General features: G+C 37.1%; 1 protein-coding gene across 1 annotated transcript in view; it reads left to right on the top strand.

Moving 5' to 3' along the window:
- The window catches only part of VAV3 (vav guanine nucleotide exchange factor 3), a 405,871-nt gene that overhangs the window by 238,437 nt on the left and 145,723 nt on the right, over positions 1–21,711 (top strand). The window lies entirely within an intron of this gene.

Below are 21,711 nucleotides of genomic sequence, written 5' to 3'. Positions count from 1 at the left end.
GTGGTTCTCATCTGTTAGCCTTTAGCAGCACCTGACCTGCTCCGGGAAATTCTTTAAAAGGCATACAGTAGCAGCCTGTACCTTGGGATTAGTCATTTGACTCTAATTATTCTGCTGAAGGGGCACATTGCCCCCTCACCCCTCCATCCAGGTCTGTTTGATTTCTGTTACCTTCTTGGTTTTTTTTTTTTTTTTTTTTTTTAATGCCCTGATTCAATTTTTTGTGCCTGAACTTAGTCTGGAAGCATGAACCCATAAATGGTTCTCTTGTCCACTTTAGAACTCTGGGCATCAAGCTGTTCACCTGAACAAGTCTCTGCTTTGCCCAGCTTACATCTTTGAACACCAGTTACTCCTCTCCTACTCTGATAAAAGTTGTAGTTATATCAGCTCTGGCATGGGGGCTCTCAGTAGCTACCCATCCTCTCACACTCTGTCTCCTCTGGTCTCTAGTTCTTGTGTTTAGCTCTGTAACTGCTTAAGTTCTTACCTTCTTTACAAGTGGTCAATGTGTGAGTCTTGTCTCTACAACTTTATGGCAAGCTTAGAGATGACAAGTATCTTTGTAACCTGTAAGTCCCATAAGGCCTAGAATATTACCAAACCACTTTAAAAATCTTTATTAGTTGTCTGTTATGTCACAGTAATGTTAATGATAAATATGCTTTTTTTTAAGTAAGTATATTTAACACTTCAACCTTCCTTTTGCTGAAGAGTGATTTTTGGTTTTGATAAATGGTAGTAGCCTCAGTTCATGACAAATTTGTACTGAAATCCTGCTTAATTTATACTGAACTTCTACACATGGAGTTTAGTGTAAAACAGAGGCTTTATATGCAAAAGTGGGAGTATTGATAACAAAATTCTTTTTTTATATATATAATCATCATAGAATTTGAAGGGGAAGTTCTTGTGAAGCTTGTCAGATTACCTTTCAGATTTCCTTCTATTGTTTCCAAATACTACTTCACAGCAGTATCATCTCCATCCCCATATGCTTCTAGAATACATTAATTCAACAGCAAACTTCATACTATCAGACTTAATTTAAAATGTGCTACAAGAACTTAAATTTACTGTGCCCACTCAGCATTCCTAATCCATGTTATCTTGAATGTTTGAGTTATGCTACAGATTTACTGGACCAGAGAATGAGAAAATCCAAATTCTCTAGAACCTATCCCTTACATGGAATAGCTAACACAGTGGGAGATGCATGGCTTTTCTCTCTCTCTTTCTCTCTCCTTCTCTCTCTTTCTCTCTCTCTCTCTCCCCACCCCTGCCTGCCAAGAGCATAAACAATCTATTTTAATGGAAGAACTGAAGTAAAGCAATATAGTCCAAATTAACTGGAGGTCCGTGATGGTTGGGGAGAGATAAATTCACTATTGTGTTCCCAGTGTTAGAAAGTGACTGGCACATCATAGGCACTTAGTTAATTTGACTGTATAAACAAATAAAAAAAGTTTTAATATATTTATTAACTCTTTAATACAAGAAGAACTTTATTCCCATTGATTAAGGATATGGTGATGGGTAGGTCATCATTTATTTTGTTCTACCTTTATGAGGCCTCAGGGTTTTCCACTGTATCCTTGTCACTTATGACAATACTAACAATAATAGTAGATATAGCATTTGTATAATGCTTTTCACATTTAATAAATAAAATTTAATAAGCTGTACATATATGTGCTTTCACTTTATCCTCAGAACAAATCTGAATGATGAATAGAAAAGGATCCAAAAATGGTGACCCTTGTTCCGTCTCCCAGTCCTGGACCATGGCCTTCCTTCTATATCAGGGATGACAGATAGAGTTCTTTGATTGGTGAGGAGACTAGAAATAGAGAGATATCAATATGTTATGTGCCAGAAGCCACACATCAAGTTTATAACAAAGACCCAAATTATATGTAGTCTGACATTTTTTCCACTTTAAATTTATTATGGATTTAACTTACTTTACATTTCATTCAACAGTTTCTTTGAGATGTCACAGAAATTCAGTGATGGATGTATATTTAAAATTGACTATAAAGTCAACATTGAATGAGATAAAGAAGTGCTATATATAGAAGATAAGAAAACTATTTTTCAGAGCCAAGCATTATCTTATTTTTATTGGTATTTTGAAAGTATTTATTAATTTCCCTAGATAAAAAATGGTACGTGATTTGGAATACAAAGAATAAGATCTGGATGTGATTTATAAATCTCTTCTTTGTTTTCATTCCTTTTATGAATCCTTAGGAATAGGTGAAGATGTCCCTTCTGAACTCTGTTTTTTTAACTTGGTTTCTGAAGGACCTGTTTCTTTTTCATTTTTTTGCCCTTTCAAATAGCCAGCAGTGTCATTAGTATGCTACTGTATTGTGAGAACAGATTGTGAAAAAACAGGTAAGGATTTAGGATACTTTACTGAAAGATTTTATGAATAAAGTCTTTTGTATTTATCTATTACCTGTTTGGTAGCTTTAATTTCACAATGTAGGATATTCTAGAAATAAATATTTGGATCTTATTCTGGATTTTTCATGTTAACAAAAGAAGGGGGGAAGAAAACACTGTTTAATGAGACTTAACTTGGATCTTATAGGAAAGCCTAAATTTGAGGTAAAAAATGATCTTGGGCTTCCCTGGTGGCACAGTGGTTGAGAGTCCGCCTGCCGATGCAGGGGACACGGGTTCGTGCCCCGGTCCAGGAAGATCCCACATGCCGCGGAGCGGTTAGGCCCGTGAGCCATGGCCTCTGAGCCTGCGCGTCCGGAGCCTGTGCTCCGCAGCGGGAGAGGACACAACAGTGAGAGGCCCGCGTACAGCAAAAAAAAAAAAAAAAAAAAAGATTGATCTTATTTTGATTTTTGGCTAAGGCTTTACTTGGTTGAAGTATGCTTATTCAGAACTGGAGACCTCAGAAGTGCTTGTAACTTGACAAAAAACAACCTGGATGCACTATTGGGACACTCTTGAATGCTTACTTGGTGATTCTAATGGTGTACGAGACACTCTACTAAGTGAGATCCTTTGCCCAGGTAGCTCAGGGATCTGTCCTGCATGTGGGGGACTGTGTGGGGAATGGTGTCTCTGTTTCAAAGAACTTTAGGTCTTTTTTAAGCTCTTGGATTTCTGTATTTATCTGACCTGTCTTCAGTTCTCATAGAGAGTTGATTTATATAAGGTAATGTCAGTTAAGATAACAGCCTTTTATCTGTTTCAGAAATTTCTTCTAAATTATAAGGACTACTACCTCTAGGTCTAGTATTTGAAGATTTGGCACAAATGTTTGTTTTATCTATAGATAATTTTCATGTTTGGAATTATTAAATTTGAAAAATATTTGACTAGCCAAACTTGGTATCTAATTTTAGAGGAGCTGATGGCTGTTAAGTGATGATGCATAGATGGAATAGGTCCTGAAAGGCCCCCCATAGAATTCCTTTTGCTGAGCAATACTTCAGCATTATACCCTTGACTCATATTTAGAAGGGCTAGAAGGGGCAGGGATACAACTGTATTTATAGGGATGTTGTTGAAGACATTGTCTATATATCTCACACAGTGTCCCTTTTATAAAAATCTATCAGAGCAATTTTTCTCACACTTTGGTGCCAGGAAACTTTATACAATTATCTTTCAAGTGATCCTGTTTTCCTCTTTGCTTTGGTTGCTAGGAAGTATAGCAGTAAATTTGTAACATGTTTAACAATTAATCAATTTTATTTTGGGATACATTTTATATACTAACTTTATTTTACTCTTATGTATTTAATCTTCTTTTGATACTCCATTAAACATCAACACATTTGTTGAATGCCTGTGTATGTTAGGCACTGTGCATGATGCCAGAGATACAGTGATAGGCACATCTGACACAGCCCCAGCCTCATGGAGCTTAAATTCTTTGGGGGAAAATAAGCATTAATCAAATAATCATACAAAGAAATGTAAAAAAGGAAATTGTTACAAGTACAATGAAGGAACATTACATGATGCTATGAGACTCTATTTTGGTTCTAATTCCTCTTTTTCTGTATGTGTTATATCCCTTTCTATGGTAACAGAGATACATATTTACATACAGATACACACATACATATATACATATGTACATGAACACTGTCTCTAGAATACATTTATATTTATGTTTTCTTGTGAAAACTCTTCTTCGATATGATTAAATGGCTGATTGTTTTTCCATTATGTGGAAGTATCGCAATATATTTGCCCAGTACCTTATCATTGGACACAGCTTGTTAACAATTATTCACTATTGTAAAAAAATATATTGTTTTATTTTTCATTGTTTTGCAAACCAAGGTTTTCTAAAGGGTTCTGTTTTAGCAGGGGAAAAACAACAACAACAACAAACAAACAAAACCCAAAACCATCCCACCCCTCACACTCAAGAAGTCTGAATAGAATCCTTTTTAATTAGTCAAGGATAGAGGGTCTTATTGACAGCAGATAGAGCTGGAACAAATGCACCATAGTTTGACTAGCTTTTCTTGGGCCCATAACTGTCAGTCACTTTGTCTGCATGGGGCAGCATCTTGCCTATTCCAGAACATTCAATTCATGCTGCAGTACTATCCTTCTATACTTGGGGTTAGCCTTCCATGTGGAAGCACTAACAGTCTGTGTGCTTCCATTCATGGAAATATTTACAAATGATGAGCTCTTAGACTAAATGCAGCATCACAAAGATCATATCCCTGAGGGGGGTGAGAAGGGGAGAGAAAAGTGATCAGGGTCCAGGAATGATAGTTTCCAAACAATGTGTCTACTGTAGCCTTCCCATGTCTCTACATTTACTAATGAGGCTGAATAGTTTATTACAGGCTTGTCAGTGAGTTGTTTTCCTTTATGAATTCCTTGTTCATATCCTTTGCCAAGTTTTCTATGGGTCAGTTCATCATTGTATTATCATTGATTTGTAATGGCTTCTTTTATATCAAGAATATTTTCACATATGCTGCAAACATTTCATTCAGTTTGTCTTTGCTTTTTAATTGCCTTGTGATATTTTTAGCATAGTGATTAAACACACAGGCTTTGAGACAAATCTTTGACTCAAACCTTGTTCAATGACTTATTACCTGTGTATTTTAGTCAAGTTGCTTAACCTCTTTAAAGCTTTTATGGATTGTTATGGTTGTATTTGGTTTTTTTATTTTGTCTCTGGAAACAGTAGATGTAAGGAATAAATTTAATAATGTATATTCACTGTAAAATCTTTAGAAAACACAGATAACTCTAAATTTTAAAAAATCATTCATAATTCATAATGCCTCTACCTACTCACCATGTATGTTAGCAAGCAGTTATGTCTTATATTAATCACAGTTCTGGATATAGTTTGGAATAAAGTTGTTCTCCTTTAATATATTGCAGATATCTTTCTTGGTTAATATGTATGTTCACTTTATCATTTCTAATTGTGTAATATTCCATCTATAGATATGCTATAATTTACTTGTTCCTTATTTTTAATTAAATCAATTCCAGTGTTAATTATTAAATATGTTGTAATGAGCCCTTCATGATTACTTCTAATAAGCAGAATTTTATGTCATATGATTAATACATCTTTAAGGTTTTGGATATTTCTGTAGCTTCCTCTATGCTAGGTATTATCTTTTTTTCTTTTCCTTTTCTCTTTTTTGCCAGTTTGTTAATGTGAAATGATATCTTACTTAAATTTGCATTTCTTTTTGTTACTAGTAACTTAAATATGTTTTGTGTATTTATTAATTGTTTTTATTTCTTTTTTTTTAATAAATTGCCCTGTTAATTTCTTTGCTAGTTTTTCATTTGGAGTGTTCATTTTTTTTCCTTATAGATTTTAAGAGCATTTATATATTGCAAGGACGTTAATCTTTTATCATGAAAATTACAGATATTTTCTTGCTTTTTCTTTTCATTTTTACTGTTTTTGATTCAAGGAAAAATTTGGGGTTTTACAAATAAATAAATCTAGCTATCTTTATTTTTTACCTTTAAAGATTATGTAAGTAGTCATCAGTATTTTCTTCAAGTACTTTTATGTTTTCATTTTTTGCTTAAAACAAATTTCAGGTTTCTATCTAAATTTTACATTTAAATATAAATTTATAGATAAATTTGACATTTAAATAAGCTCCATGAGGTCAGTGGTTTTGTCCATCTTATTATTCCTTATTGCTGGCAGTATTCATGACCCGTCACAGGTATATAATACATATTTATCAAATAAATAATATAAATCTTTAATTACCTAAATTTTAATTTTGTTATAAAATGGGTGATAGAAATGTCCTTTCTTAACATTTTCAAAAAGCTGGAAGTGTACTTTCTAAAATGTATTTATAATCTGTTATCTTTCCTCTGTCTGGAACATTCTTCATTTTCATCACCTGAATTCTTGATCATCTTTAGATGTCAGCTCAAGCATCGTTTCTGTAGGAAAACCTCTGTGATAATCGTTAGATAAGGTCACATTCCAAATTGTAAGTTTTCATAATACAATCTTTCTTTGTGACAGTTGTCACTCCTGCAGTTTCACAATTGTTTGTAGAGTTATTTAGATATTTCTTTTCCCTACCAGCACCAAACAGGCAGGGACTTTACTTGTTTTTGCTTATCATTATATCCCACTGCCTGGTATTAGATATTAAGTTTTTGTTTGTTTTTTATTTGAATGGAAAAATAAATGAACAAATTGCCACAAAAATTGCATACTGAGTTCTTGCACATGTGTGATCCCCTTGAGGGCTTTATTATTGATCTTTCTGTCTGTTTTGTTGTCAGCCCCATACAGATTTAATAATGCTAGCTTTAGAAGACATTTTAGTATCTCTTAGGTTATGATGGCTTACCACATACCCCCTATAATAATTCATCTTAGTTTTAAAACTTTTCCAACTATTCTCACATATTTATTCTTCCAGTTGAATTTTATAATCATTTGTCAAGTTCAAAAAATTATCATTGTATATTTGTGTTTGTGTCTATGTGTTGGTTTGGGAGGAAGGAATTGTTTTAAATTTATAAATTAACTTGAGGAAAGACAGTGTATTTATAATAAAATATGCAAGCTTCTTATTCAGGAATTTGATATGTATCTTTTATTTACTTGAATGTTTTTTATTTCCCTCAGTGAATTTTAAAATTTTATTCATCCAGAACCTGAACATTTTATGCTATGATTTTTCTTACACGTTTTTGTTCAGGAAAGAGTTAACATGGCAGGCTTGAGTTTGCTATCTTTAGCAAAGTCTGCTTTCAGGCTTAGATCTTGACTGGCATCTGGGAACTTGGGTTTTGAAATGTTCCCTGTCCCTATGGTACTAAGTGGTAAGGTTATTTGGTGTGCCAGGGGTACTGAATTTCATTGTGCTAGCCTGCCTAAATTAAAAATAATAATAATAATACAGTGGTTTATGATGGGCACCTACTTTCCTTCCGAGAGTTTTTAATGATTGTGGCTGATCTTGCCTGTGTAACCAACCCCCCAAAAATCCTTGAGCCATGAGTCTCAAGGAATTTTGCTGGGTAAAAACAGTACACACGTGTTACTGCATTTTACTGCTGGAGAACATTGGAAGCTTACAGATGGATTTCTCCAGACACCACCTGATATGTCTTTTTCTCTTATTAGTTTCATTAGTTTTAAGTTTCTTCTCTTGGCTTTTCCTAGTAGTCTCTATAATGTTACCTCCAAATGATAATTCTGTGTACTTTTTAACAATGTTTATCTCTCACATTTATTTTTCTTGTCATATTATATTGATCAGCTCTTCCAGAAAAATGTCGAGTAGTATAGTTGACTTCAGGAAACTTTAATATGATTGTGATAGTGTTTTAAATATGTTTTCAGTTGTCTTTAGCTTAATATTCTTTATTGTGTTATGAAAACGTACCTTAACATCTAGTCTAACATCTAGTTCACTTAGAGTTTCATCAGAAGTACGTGATACATTTTATTAAATGTCTTTTTTTGACATCGCTTGAGATGATCCACTGCTTTTTTGGTTCTTTATTAGTCTGAGAAATTGTTTTATATATATATATACACACATATATATACACATATATAAAATACATAGAAAATTTTTTTAAATTCAGAAAACTTTTAAATTTATTTTATTTTATTTTTTGGGGGGTGGGGCTGTGTCAGGTCTTAGTTGAGGCATGTGGGATCTTCGTTGAGGCACACAGGATCTTTCGTTGCAGAGTGTGGGCTCTTCGTTGCGGCGCGCGGGCTTCTATCTAGTTGTAGCACATGGGCTTCTCTCTAGTTGTGGTGCACAGGCTTTCTCTCTCTAGTCATGGCACACAGGCTCCAGGGCATGTGGGCTCTGCAGTTTGCGGCATGCAGCCTCTCTTGTTGAGGCGTGCGAGCTCAGTAGTTGTGGCACGCGGGCTTAGTGGCCCTGCAGCATGTGGGATCTTAGTTCCCTGAACAGGGATTGAACCCACATCCCCTGCATTGGAAGGCAGATTCTGTACCACTGGACCATGAGGGAAATCCCTAAAAAATTTTATTTTAAATGAGATATGATATAACTAAGTATCCCTAAGGTAATAGAGTATCCATATTATTTTAAATGAGTTTTAATGCTTGCTCTGGAAAACAAGATTAAGTATTATTGCTTATAGTAATTTACTGCCTTTTAGGTAATAGAGGTTAATAGAAGGATGCAAGATGAGATGCATCATCTTGTGATGTCATAGAAGATAAAATAATTTAATAGAATAATACATAGAAAAATTAAGATTGCTCAGCATTTTCTTATGGGACAGTTAACTAATTTTATGCCCGGCATTTGTTTGTCAAAATGTATATTTTCTGAATTTCAGCAATATTTACACATATAGCTATGTGTGTATATATTTTTACTTTTCTGTGTATTTTTGGTGCACAAAAAAGCCTGCTGCATTCAGACAAGTATTTTTCAAAGCACTAACTTATGCTGCCAGCTGTCTCACCTAACTTTTAATGCAGTATGATGAAATAAACTATTTTGTGTTTTGCATAATTGTCACAGTGCCCATAATGGTGATTTTTTTTTTCCTGTTGGAGTGGGCACCCAGATATGAACTGAATGTTTGAATGTTGGTAATATTGACAGGGCATGAGATAGTATGATGTCATAAATTGATTCTCATCTTCCACTCTAATTAGTCATGATCATTACAGATTATTTTATTTTGCTAAATTTGCTTCCTGTGTTCTAAAACTATATTACTAAAAGATATCAGTTTATAGTTAAAATTGAGAAGAATGTTAATTTTAAATATATAAATTTTAAAAATAATAGCTGACTATAACTATAACTCCTGTCATACTTACTACTGAAATATATTTGTATCTATGAGTTGCATTCTAGTTCTTGTAAAAAGATTAAATATTCTCACAAGGAAGAGAGGATGTAGGTAAATAAACATGAATTATAACATTTAATTGAAATTCAGTTAATCATTGTTTTTCTTCAGCTTTCTTTTATATGGGAGATAAAATTTTTTTGGCATGGTAAAAATATCTTTATCTCTCTTGTACTCCATCCAAATTTCCATCTGATAATGTGGCAAAGGCAGCCTTCTGAAAATAAATAAAGTAAATGCTATAGTAAAAGCATGTTTTTCTGATTTCCATCAACCATAAATGTCTAGCAGCTTATTTTCCTAGTCGAATGTTTGATAACTGTAAAGGTGAGCCCAGTTAAAAAGGAGAAGTCATGCCCCCTGCCCTCAAGCACCACATAGGCCAGCAGGGAGATGGACATGCAGACAAGCACTTTTAATGCTATGTGGTGATTTCTTTTAGGGGTTGTTCAAAGTTAGTGAAAGCCTAGGTGGTTCATATTAAGTTGGCTTTGGGGTGTCAAGGAAAATGTTATGGAGGCTGACAAATTTGAACTTAGGTGTTGCTCCCACACCCTCCTTTGGTAATTGGCCCCACTAATCCTGCCTAACATTATTTCCTAGTATCTCTGTAATAGTGAGGTTTCTTCAGAGAAGCAGATCAAATAAGGTGTGTGTATATATATATATGTTTGTGTATGTATATGTGTGTGTGTATTATATGTCATAAGGAATTGTCATGCACTTAGGGAGGTTGGTAAGTCCCAAGATCTCTAGGGTGAGTCAGTAAGCTGAGACTCAGGAGAGCCAAAGGCATAGATAGTCCATATGAGTTCAAAGGCCTGAGAACCAGAAGAGCTGATGGTGTGGTTTTGTCCTTCAACCTGAAGATTTGAGACCCAGGCAAAGCCATTGTTTCAGTTTGAGTCTGAAGGCAAAAAGAGTCTATGCCCCAGTTCGAAGGTGGTCAGGCAGAAAGAATTCTCTCTCACTTGGGGGAGGGTCAGCCTTTTAATTTTATTTGGGCCTTCAACTGATTGGATGAGGCCCGCTCACATTAGGGAGGACAATCTGCTTTACTCAGTCTCAGATTTAAGTGTTAATTTCATCCAAAAATAACTTCATAGAAACACCCAGGATGATGTTTGACCAAAAATGTGGGCAACCCATGGACCAGTCAAGTTGACACATAAAATTAACCATCACCCTGTCACAGATGATGCCCTGATCTGTCCATTGTTCTATGAACACTTGATATTCATTTGTGAACTTTCAGTCTTGTTTTCCCCCAAAACTTATATCACTTTCCCCCTTTCCTTTATCTACTAAATACCACTGACTTTCTCTAACTAATGTAACCACTAACTGATCTCCCCTTTTTATTTCTTTGCTCATTAATTATAAATTTTCGTTATTTCATGGATGTTTTTCTCTAACTCAGTGGACAACTTTCTGAGGGTGTGATGACTATGCTTTTTCTTTTTTCAGTCCTTTTCCCTCTAAGTAGAAGAATACTTAGTATATAGATAGGGATATTTGTTAATTAATTTATTTATTCAATAATATCAACTTAATATATACTAGATATGAGACACTGAGCTAGGTCCTGGTAATATAAACATAAACAGCATAGAACAGCTTTCTGGTTGTTGGAAGCAGGTGGTAAGTGGTTATAATACAATGTAGTATTATATTAGAAGGCTGAAAAAGTACTTTGGAAATCTAGATGATATGATAGTCACTGTCTTTATCATGCAGACTCAAAGAAGATATTATCAGAGGAGTCACATTTTTTAATCTGGTCCTAAATGAGTAACTAAGTAAGTTAACAGTTGTAAGTTAGGGGAAACATTTAGAATGAATAGACTACAAAACCGAGGGTTATGGACGAGAAGAATATGCTTGAGAAATGTGAGAAGATCTGTGTGTCTATAGTGTATGGCTTGTGAGTCTTTGGGAAAGAAGAGGCAGGTGAGAGGTAGATAAAGCTATAGCTTAATACACTTTGCATGCCATTGCTAGAAGTTTTAACTTTATCCCTGTAGGCAATAGGAACCAGTGGACATATTCAAAGGAGTGAGTGACATATCATATTTTCATTTTTAAAGGTGATTCTGGGAATAGTATGGAAGATGGCCTTAAATAGGCAGAGAAAGTAGGAGATGGAATAATTAAGAAGTTCATTGTCACAATTTAGTTAGGAGATATTGAGGGCTTGAATTAGGTAGTGAGAAGAGAGAACGGAACCTGCATTTTAGAGGAGGTATTTTTAAGGTTGAATCAATAGAAATTGGTCACAGTGTCAGGGAAGGAGAAATTGGAACAGATGAGAGGTTAAGAGAGAATGAATATGTAGGAAGGTTTCAGGGAGAGGGAAAAATTCATCATAACTCTTGAGTTGCTTGGCTGGAAGATGGGGTGAATGGTGATGGATTGAAATCAGAATTTGATTAGAATCAGATATGTTGCTTCAGGGTTTCATACATAGCAGCTCCATTGCAGTCATCTATTGAAAATCAGCCCTCGACACAAGGGTTTCTATTTTATTTTATTTTATTTTATTTTATTTTATTTATTTATTTATTTATTTATTTATTTATTTATTTATTTATTATTTGCTTTATAACAAATTTAATCAGTTATACATACACATATGTTCCCATATCCGCTCCCTTTTGCGTCTCCCTCCGACCCTCCCTATCCCACCCCTCCAGGCGGTCACAAAGCACCGAGCTGATCTCCCTGTGCTATGCTGCTGCTTCCCACTAGCTATCTACCTTACGTTTGGTAGTGTATATATGTCCATGCCACTCTTTCACTTTGTCACAGCTTCCCCTTCCCCCTCCCCATATCCTCAAGGCCATTCTCTAGTAGGTCTGGGTCTTTATTCCTGTCTTACCCCTATGTTCTTCATGACATTTTTTCCCCTTAAATTCCATATATGTGTGTCAGCATACAGTATTTGTCTTTCTCTTTCTGACTTACTTCACTCTGTATGACAGACTCTAGGTCCATCCACCTCATTACAAATAGCTCAATTTCATTTCTTTTTATGGCTGAGTAATATTCCATTGTATATATGTGCCACATCTTCTTTACCCATTCATCCGATGATGGACACTTAGGTTGTTTCCATCTCTGGGCTATTGTAAATAGGGCTGCTATGAACATTTTGGTACATGTCTCTTTTTGAATTATGGTTTTCTCAGGGTATATGCCCAGTAGTGGGATTGCTGGGTCATATGGTAGTTCTATTTGTAGTTTTTTAAGGAACCTCCATACCGTTCTCCATAGTGGCTGTACCAATTCACATTCCCACCAGCAGTGCAAGAGTGTTCTCTTTTTTTCACACCCTCTCCAGCATTTATTGTTTCTAGATTTTTTGATGATGGCCATTCTGACTGGTGTGAGATGATATCTCATTGTAGTTTTGATTTGCATTTCACTAATGAGTAAAGATGTTGAGCATCCTTTCATGTGTTTGTTGGCAGTCTGTATATCTTCTGTGGAGAAATGTCTATTTAGGTCTTCTGCCCATTTTTGGATTGGGTTGTTTGTTCTTTTTGTTATTGAGCTGCATGAGCTGCTTATAAATTTTGGAGATTAATCCTTTGTCAGTTGCTTCATTTGCAAATATTTTCTCCCATTCTGAGGGTTGTCTTTTGGTCTTGTTTATAGTTTCCTTTGCTGTTCAAAAGCTTTGAAGTTTCATTAGGTCCCATGTGTTTATTTTTGTCTTTATTTCCATTTCTCTAGGAGGTGGGTCAAAAAGGATCTTGCTGTGATTTATGTCATAGAGTGTTCTGCCTATGTTTTCCTCTAAGAGTTTGATAGTGTCTAGCCTTACATTTAGGTCTTTAATCCATTTTGAGCTAATTTTTGTGTATGGTGTTAGGGAGTGATCTAATCTCATACTTTTACATGTCCCTATCCAGTTTTCCCAGCACCACTTATTGAAGAGACTGTCCTTTCTCCACTGTACATTCCTGCTTCCTTTATCAAAGATAAGGTGACCAAATGTGCGTGGGTTTATCTCTGGGCTTTCTATCCTGTTCCATTGATCTATCTTTCTGTTTTTGTGCCAGAACCATACTGTCTTGATTACTGTAGCTTTGTAGTACAGTCTGAAGTCAGGGAGCCTGATTCCTCCAGCTCCATTTTTCATTCTCAAGATTGCTTTGGCTATTCGGGGTCTTTTGTGTTTCCATACAAATTGTGAAATTTTTTGTTCTAGTTCTGTGAAAAATGCCAGTGGTAGTTTGATAGGGATTGCATTGAATCTGTAGATTGCTTTGGGTAGTAGAGTCATTTTCACAATGTTGATTCTTCCAATCCAAGAACATGGTACATCTCTCCATCTATTTGTATCATCTTTAATTTCTTTCATCAGTGTCTTATAATTTTCTGCATACAGGTCTTTTGTCTCCTTAGGTAGGTTTATTCCTAGATATTTTATTCTTTTTGTTGCAATGGTGAATGGGAGTGTTTCCTTGATTTCACTTTCAGATTTTTCATCATTAGTATATAGGAATGCTAGAGATTTCTGTGCATTAATTTTGTATCCTGCTACTTTACCAAATTCATTGATTAGCTCTAGTAGTTTTCTAGTAGCATCTTTAGGGTTCTCTATGTATAGTATCATGTCACCTGCAAACAGTGACAGCTTTACTTCTTCTTTTCGAATTTGGATTCCTTTTATTTCCTTTTCTTCTCTGATTGCTGTGGCTAAAACTTCCAAAACTATGTTGAATAAGAGTGGTGAGAGTGGGCAACCTTGTCTTGTTCCTGATCTTAGTAGAAATGGTTTCAGTTTTTCACCATTGAGGACGATGCTGGCTGTGGGTTTGTCATATATGGCCTTTATTATGTTGTGGAAAGTTCCCTCTATGCATATTGTCTGCAGGGTTTTTATCATAAATGGGTGTTGAATTTTGTTGAAAGCTTTCTCTGCATATATTGAGATGATCATCATATGGTTTTTCTCCTTCAGTTTGTTAATATGGTGTATCACATTGATTGATTTGCATATATTGAAGAATCATTGCATTCCTGGAATAAACCCCACTTGATCATGGTGTATGATCCTTTTAATGTGCTGTTGGATTCTGTTTGCTAGTATTTTGTTGAGGATTTTTGCATCTATGTTCATCAGTGATATTGGCCTGTAGTTCTCTTTCTTTGTGACATCCTTGTCTGGTTTTGGTATCAAGGTGATGGTGGCCTCGTAGAATGAGTTTGGGAGTGTTCCTCCCTCTGCTATATTTTGGAAGATTTTGAGAAGGATGGGTGTTAGCTCTTCTCTAAATGTTTGATAGAATTCGCCTGTGAATCCATCTGGTCCTGGGCTTTTGTTTGTTGGAAGATTTTTAATCACAGTTTCACTTTCAGTGCTTGTGATTGGTCTGTTCATATGTTCTATTTCTTCCTGATTCAGTCTTGGCAGGTTGTGCATTTCTAAGAATTTGTCCATTTCTTCCAGGTTGTCCATTTTATTGGCATAGAGTTGCTTATAGTAATCTCTCATGATCTTTTGTATTTCTGCAGTGTCCGTTGTTACTTCTTTTTCATTTCTAATTCTATTGATTTGAGTCTTCTCCCTTTTTTTCTTGATGAGTCTGGCTAATGGTTTATCAATTTTGTTTATCTTCTCAAAGAACCAGCTTTTAGTTTTATTGACCTTTGCTATCGTTTCCTTCATTTCTTTTTCATTTATTTCTGATCTGATTTTTATGATTTCTTTCCTTCTGCTAACTTTGGGATGTTTTGGTCCTTCTTTCTCTAATTGCTTTAGGTGCAAGGTTAGGTTGTTTATTCGAGATGTTTCCTGTTTCTTAAGGTGGGATTGTATTGCTATAAACTTCCCTCTTAGAACTGCTTTTGCTGCATCCCATAGGTTTTGGGTCGTCGTGTCTCCATTGTCATTTGTTTCTAGGTATTTTAAAATTTCCTCTTTGATTTCTTCAGTGATCACTTCGTTATTAAGTAGTATATTGTTTAGCCTCCATGTGTTTGTATTTTTTACAGCTCTTTTCCTGTAATTGATATCTAGTCTCATAGCATTGTGGTCGGAAAAGATACTTGATACAATTTCAATTTTCTTAAATTTACCAAGGCTTGATTTGTGACCCAAGATATGATCTATCCTGGAGAATGTTCCATGAGCACTTGAGAAAAATGTGTATTCTGTTGTTTTTGGATGGAATGTCCTATAAATATCAACTAAGTCCATCTTGTTTAATGTAGCATTTAAAGCTTGTGTTTCCTTATTTATTTTCATTTTGGATGATCTGTCCATTGGTGAAAGTGGGGTGGTAAACTCCCCTACTATGATTGTGTTACTGTCGATTTCTCCTTTTATGGCTGTGAATATTTGCCTTATGTATTGAGGTGCTCCTATGTTGGGTGCATAAATATTTACAATTGTTATGTCTTCTTCTTGGATCGATCCCTTGATCATTATGTAGTGTCCTTCTTTGTCTCTTCTAGTAATCTTTATTTTAAAGTCTATTTTGTCTGATATGAGAATTGCTACTCCAGCTTTCTTTTGGTTTCCCTTTTCATGGAATATCTTTTTCCATCCCCTTACTTTCAGTCTGTATGTGTCTCCAGGTCTGAAGTGGGTCTCTTGTAGACAGCATATATATGGGTCTTGTTTTTGTATCCATTCAGCCAATCTGTGTCTTTTGGTGGGAGCATTTAGTCCATTTACATTTAAGGTAATTATCAATATGTATGTTCCTATTCCCATTTTCTGAATTGTTTTGGGTTCATTATTGTAGGTCTTTTCCTTCTGTTGTGTCTCTTGCCTAGAGAAGTTCCTTTAGCGTTTGTTGTAAAGCTGGTTTGGTGGTGCTGAACTCTCTCAGCTTTTGCTTGTCTGTAAACGTTTTAATTTCTCCATCAAATCTGAATGAGATCCTTGCTGGGTAGAGTAATCTTGGTTGCAGGTTTCTCTCCTTCATCACTTTAATTATGTCCTGCCACTCCCTTCTGGCTTGTAGAGTTTCTGCTGAGAGATCAGCTGTTATCCTGATGGGGATTCCCTTGTGTGTTATTTGTTGTTCTTGCCTTGCTGCTTTTAATATAATTTCTTTGTGTTTAATTTTTGACAGTTTGATTAATATGTGTCTTGGCATATTTCTCCTTGGATTTATTCTGTATGGGACTCTCTGTGCCTCCTGGACTTGATTAACTATTTCCTTTCCCATATTAGGGAAGTTTTCAACTATAATCTCTTCAAATATTTTCTCCGTCCCTTTCTTTTTCTCTTCTTCTTCTGGAACCCCTATAATTCGAATGTTGGTGCATTTAATGTTGTCCCAGAGGTCTCTGAGACTGTCCTCTGTTCTTTTCATTCTTTTTTCTTTATTTTGCTCTGCAGCAGGTATTTCCACTATTTTATCTTCCACCTCACTTATCCGTTCTTCTGCCTCAGTTATTCTGCTATTGATCCCATCTAGAGTATTTTTTATTTCATTTATTGTGTTTTTAATCGATGCTTGATTCATCTTTAGTTCTTCTAGGTCCTTGTTAACTGTTTCTTGCATTTTGTCTATTCTATTTCCAAGATTTTGGATCTGGGAAATAGAATCTTGGATCATCTTTACCATCATTATTCTGAATTCTTTTTCAGGTAGACTGCCTATTACCTCTTCATTTGTTAGGTCTGGTGGGTTTTTATCTTGCTCCTTCTCCTGCTGTGTGTTTTTCTCTCTTCTCATTTTGCTTATGTTACTGTGTTTGGGGTCTCCTTTTCGCAGGCTGCAGGTTCGTAGTTCCCCTTGTTTTTGGTGTCTGTCCCCAGTGGCTAAGGTTGGTTTAGTGGGTTGTGCAGGCTTCCTGGTGGAGGGGACTAGTGCCTGTGTTCTGGTGGGTGAGGCTGGATCTTGTCTTTCTGGTGGGCAGGTCCACGTCTGGTGGTGTGTTTTGGGGTGTCTGCGGACTTTTTATGATTTTAGGCAGCCTCTCTGCTAATGGGTGGCGTTGTGTTCCTGTCTTGCTAGTTGTTTGGCATAGGGTGTCCAGCACTATAGCTTGCTGGTCGTTGAGTGAAGCTGGGTGCTGGTGTTGAGATGGAGATCTCTGGAAGATTTTCGCCGTTTGATATTATGTGGAGCTGGGAGGTGTCTTGTGGACCAGTGTCCTGAAGTTGGCTCTCCCACCTCAGAGGCACAGCACTGACTCCTGGCTCCTCAATTTGGGATGATTTGTTGTCTATTCATGTATTCCACAGATGCAGGGTACATCAAGTTGATTGTGGAGCTTTAATCCGCTGCTTCTGAGGCTACTGGGAGAGATTTCCCCTTCTCTTCTTTGTTCTCACAGCTCCTGGGTCTCAGCTTTGGATTTGGCCCCGCCTCTGCGTGTAGGTCGCCAGAGGGCGTCTGTTCTTTGCTCAGACAGGACAGGGTTAAAGGAGCAGCTTCTTGGGGGACTCTGGCTCACTCAGGCCGGGCGGGAGGGAGGGGCACGGAGTGCGGGGCGAGCCTGCAGTGGCAGAGGTTGGTGTGACGTTGCACCAGCCCGAGGTGCGCCGTGCGTTCTCCCAGGGAAGCCGCCCCTGGATCCCGGGACCCCGGCAGTGGCGGGCTGCACAGGCTCCTGGAAGGGCAGTGTGGACAGTGACCTGCGCTCGCACACAGGCTTCTTGGCGGCGGCAGCAGCAGCCCCAGCGTCCCACGCCCGTCACTGGGCTCCGCGCTTTCATTCGCGACTCGCGCCTCTCTCTGGAGCCCCTTTAAGCAGCGCTCTTAATCCCCTCTCCTCGTGCACCAGGAAACCAAGAGGGAAGAAAAAGTCTCTCGCCTCTTCGGCAGCTCCAGAGTTTTCCCGGACTCCCTCCCGGCTAGCTGTGGCACATTAGCCCCCTTCAGGCTGAGTTCTCGCCGCCAGTCCCAGTCCTCTCCCTGCGCTCTGACCGAAGCCCGAGCCTCAGCTTCCAGCGCCGCCTGCCCCGGCGGGCGAGCAGGCAAGCCTCTCGGGCTGGTGAGTGCCGCTCGGCACCGATCCTCTTTGCGGGAATCTCTCCGCTTTGCCCTACCCAGGTATGTGGGGAGTTTCTTGCCTTTTGGGAGGTCTGGGGTCTTCTGCCAGCGTTCAGTAGGTGTTCTGTAGGAGTTGTTCCACGTGTAGCTGTATTTCTGGTGTATCCGTGGGGAGGAAGGTGATCTCCGTGTCTTACTCTTCCGCCATCTTACCCGGAAGTCTCAGGGTTTTTATTTTTTAAAAAAAGAATCAAGTATGTTAGGAAAGGTATGGAGTTGAGTTTTGTATGTGCTGCATTTGAGATGCCGGAGGAATGGTTGGAATGCAGATCTGCAGGGTGAAGAGGATGCCTAGGCTGAGCCGAGCTGTGTAGTCCTCATCTTGGCTCCCACATGGAACCAGGTGACAAGAGGGGGCAATTGGAGGAGAACATGTAGTTATAAGGGGACTTAAGAGGATCAACATGCCTTGCTCTATAAATATTTGATTGACTGATTAATTGTATTAATAATGGGCCCTATATGAAGCAAAAGAAATGGAATCTATGAGATTCCACTCACGTTCTTATAAGTAAACTGTAGTATATCAAAGCAGGTTACAAAAATGGAATCCCTTCTGTATAGCTGCATGACCAAGCAAGTGAGCTGACTTATATTGGATCTCCAGTTATCATCTACAGGCAACTCAACCCCATAATTGGTTTTGCTATGTCCACTGTTGCTGCACTGTGAGGAATTGTCTACATAGTAGCCACAGAGATTTTTTTTTTTTTTGTCAGCTGAATGTGAGTTCAATCCCTGTGTAAGATCAACTCTTTCCTTGGCCCTGCCAGCCTCTCTTACACATCTCCTACATTGCCCCTCTTCACCCACCGGGCTCCAGCTAAACAGCTCTTCTTTCTGTTCCTGCTTCACGGCCTATGTATATGGTAGGTGCTCAATAAATATGAAGTGAATGAATGACTCTACCTTATAGGTTTATTATGAGAAGTAAATGTGAAAAAATATATGAAGAGTCAATTAATGTGCCTAGTACATTAGAGGTGTGCAATAAACTCTACTTTTGATCACTTTTGTCCTTTTGTTACCAAATCTATAAACCTGATGTTTCTTTATCTTTTTCTCCTTCAACCTGACTTTCTAGCTCTTCACATCTAGCCAACTTACTGTGTTTGATTTTTGCATCTCCATGTGTATTGATGTCTCTCTTCTCTTTAGTTGGTGCTTGATATGACTTCATCTAATTCCCTGGGCTTTTTGCATATGTGTCCTCTCCTGAGTAACCCCATTTCTTATTGTGCTTCAATCATTATATATGGATTCCTGGTTCCAAGGACACTGAACATAAAACAACCTTCCTGCAATGAAATTCCCAGGAGAATGGGGACCCTCTAGAAATTCCCAAGACTATCAAGGGACTTTTCACCACTTATAAAGCATTATCCTGATCACATCATTATAAATGTGGATTTTGAATCAGCAATTTATAAATTAGAGCCAAGACTTACTGAACACCAACTCTGGGCTAGGCAAAGTCCTAAGCACTTTATATAAATTACCTTCCTTTACAAGTTTGATTTTATTAGTATTCCTGTTTTATACTTATTAACCTGCCCAAGGTCACCCTGCTAGTGATTTGCAAGTTAGGATTTAAGCCCAGGTGGTCTAATTTCAGATTCCTGCCCTCAACTATGCTTTTATATTCTATAGTGTCTCAATAGCAGTTGCAGGGTCATAGAGTTAACTTTTATTCTTTAGTGTTTGATTTAAAATTTTTAAAATAATATGCAGTTTTAGTTAAAAAAAAAAAAAAAGAAAAACTTCCAACAGTTCCTTTCTATCATTCTACCCTACTACTTCAGGTCTCACTTAACTTATGGCAACTACTGTTAACAATATTTTCTGAGTTTTTGTCTTTATGTAAGATTTTTCTTTTTAACCTCTTAGTGTAATCTTCCTCTCAGCTTTTGTCTTCTGAAAAGTCAGCTTATTCCTAGTTAGTTGGTGAAAGTGTTAAATACAAATGATGGTACACACACACACACACACACAACTTGGGTTGACCCTAAGAGAAAGGTGTTCTACCTATGTCCCAGGCAGACTTCTAAGATTAATTAAATTCTTACCTATTTGGTATCTATTTACTTGAGTTTCTGCCTGAAGGAGACCCACTTTTATTCTAAAACTCCAGGGTGATGAATTCTTCAAGTTCCCGGAACCGAAGCTGCTATTTGACAATTCTTCTATGACTATCACCTTGATGCTCAGAGAGAAATGAACAATGGCCCTTCCCGTCTGGCTGTATGGACTCAAGAATCAAATGTTTTCTAAACAATGTGAAGAGAGTTTTATTTCTAGATCATTATCTTTTCCCACCTTTTCCCTTCCTGAAGAAGAACTCTACTTCTTCATCAGTGACAAAAAAAAAATGCCTCTATGGAAATGGCCGTGCTTTTCAGCATGCAGTGGAACATTTTCCTAAAAAGTGAGGTCACCAGAAGCACAGAGCAGAGAAATCCCAGATGGCACTAATATTTGATTTCATTTTGAGCTCGCTCATATTCAGCAGTTGGATTGGAAGGCTGACCTTGCTGCCACTTCTGCAACACTGCCTGCTACTCCAATTGCCTTTGTGAATGTTTTTTCATAAGGCTTCTCTTGGTACCTCAGAGATTGATGCCTGGTCGCCCACCTGTGTTATGCTTCATTACGCCAATGTGGTTGAGAGTTGCTGTGTTCTATAAAAGGGGAAATCCTAGCTCATCAGTATCTCAAACTTTTCCTACAGTCTCACAAATTGCTTGTAACATCTCAGAGAACATCATCTTCACTTTCTGGGTGTACCTCTGATCTGTATTCGTTTTTAACTTATCCTTTCCTAATTTTTCTGCCTTTTGGTGACATGGACAAATTAAGAATAATATAAAAAATCCTCTGGAAATGACTAAACTGAACAGTTTCCAACATGCCTATTAGACACAAAAATCTAATTATATGAAGGTGAATATTGTTGAATTCCTCCTTGCAGTATAGCTTTGGTGGCTAAGAGCACAGACCTGGGTTGGAGTTCCCAGCTCTGCCATTTCCTTTACTTTAATGTAAGCCTCCGTTTCCCTGTTTGTAAACTAGTGATATTATTAGTGCCTACCAGTTAGGATTGGTGTGAAGGTTAAGTGAGATATAATGAACAAATCATATTTTTATCACAGTATTGGCACAGAGTAAATACACGGTGAATGTCATTGTGCAGTATGCTTAGTATTTTTTTGCATATGTGTATAATATAAATGATAAAATAATTTTGCTTAGTTTTTATTTGGATTGCAAGGAAAGTGGACTGTTTGTTAAGGAAGAAGTTTTTAATGATCAGAATGAGGCTTTG

This window comes from Mesoplodon densirostris, chromosome 2, assembly GCF_025265405.1.
Source record: "Mesoplodon densirostris isolate mMesDen1 chromosome 2, mMesDen1 primary haplotype, whole genome shotgun sequence".
NCBI classification, from domain to species: Eukaryota; Metazoa; Chordata; class Mammalia; order Artiodactyla; family Ziphiidae; genus Mesoplodon; species Mesoplodon densirostris.
Note: the sequence above shows the minus strand (reverse complement) of the source record. Positions and strands in the feature narration are given on the sequence as shown.